This window comes from Myodes glareolus, chromosome 23 (genome assembly GCF_982192425.1).
Source record: "Myodes glareolus chromosome 23, mMyoGla1.1, whole genome shotgun sequence".
NCBI lineage: Eukaryota > Metazoa > Chordata > Mammalia > Rodentia > Cricetidae > Myodes > Myodes glareolus.
The window spans coordinates 30,898,438-30,900,067 of record NC_142048.1 but is presented as its reverse complement, the minus strand read 5'-3'; positions in this window follow the sequence as shown (position 1 = coordinate 30,900,067).

Sequence of the window (1,630 nt, the reverse complement as noted above, 5' to 3'; positions counted from 1 at the left end):
TATAGAACTTTATGGAAGGTTGTGTCTTTTGGTTTTCATTTATTCCTGTTGCCTACATCAATGTCTGGAGACAGAACCAAGCAGTCAGGGGCTTTGTTTTCAGTTTCTCTTGGAGTAGACAAAGAAAAGATAGGCTACCGTAAAAATAATTAAACTTAGGCTGCTTTTTTTAAAGATGGCACACAAATGATGATCATTCCCACACATATATTTCAGTATTCTTTGCTTTCATTCATCCTCTTTCTCCGCAGCCCTCCCCGATACCTTTTAAGCCCTCTTTCTGATCGCCTTCCTCCCGAAGAGTGCGCTCGCTGCTTTCTCGTCACCCCTATTCCAGTAGCCACCTGTGCCTCTTTTTGTCCTCTCAACTCCACTCCTTTTGGGGTTTCCGTCCCCTCTCATCATTTCTTTTCAATTTCTATGACTTCGAAGTCCAGATTTTAATGTGACAGATGACAATTGCTTAGACTTCAGTATGAATAAACGGCTGAGATGTTTACACACATTCTTAAGCTTGGAGGGTGCAAATCTGAATTCTTCGTTTCGTTTCTACATCTGTTTCTTTTTTTTTTGAAATTAAATTTTATTAAATTATAAAAGTTTCCATTTCCGCCCCTCTTCCCAACACCCTCCCACTCCCCCCACTCCCTCTCCTCCTCCCTCTTCCTCCCTTAGGGCAGTCAGGGTTTCCTGCCCTGTAGGAAGTTCAAGTTCCTCCCCCCTCCCTCCAGGTCCAGGAAGGTGAGTATCCAAACAGACTGGATCCCCAAAATCCAGTATATGCAGAGGAAACAGGTCCCAATATCATAGTCAATGGCTTTTCAGAAAGACTTCGGGCCAGCCACATTCAGAGAATCCGGCCAAATCCGAGAATCTGGTTAGATCACGTCCTCGTTCAGTCCCAGTCCAACTGGCCTTGGTAAACTCTCATTAGATCCGTTCCCTTGTATCAGTGGGTGATAGCATCCCTCCCAGTACTGATTTCATTTTTCATGTTCTTCCTCCTTCTGCTCCTCATTTGGACCTCGGGGGGCTCAGTCCGGTGCTCCAATGTGGGTCTCCGTCTGTATCTCCGTCCTTCGCCAGATGAAGGATCTATGGTGATAAGCAAAATATACATCAGTATGGTTATGGGCCACGGCCGATTCAGGCACCCTCTCCTCTGTCCAGAGAACAATCTGGGGGATCTCTCCTTGGACCTGGGATCCCATATATAATCAAGTCTCCTGTAAACCCTAAAATGGCTCCCTTAGTTGAAATATATTCTTCCCTGATCCCATATTCATCCTTCCTCCCTCCCCCCCCATCCCAGGCCACCGAGCTTGCCCCATTCCTCCCCTACTCCCTTCTCTCTAACCCTCTCCCCTTCCATCAACCCTCCCACCCCCCCATGCACACGAGGTTACCTGGGACTCTTGTCTATTTCCTACCTCCTAGCGGATAGCTAAATAATCTTCATCAGGTTCATCTTCTTATTTAGCTTCTCTAGGATCACGAATAATAGGCTCAAAGACCTTTAATTATGGTTAGAATCCACTTATGAGTGAATACATACTGTGTTCCTCTTTTTGGGTCTGGCTTACCTCACTCAGTAAAGCGTTTTCTATTTCCATCCATTTGCATGCAAAAT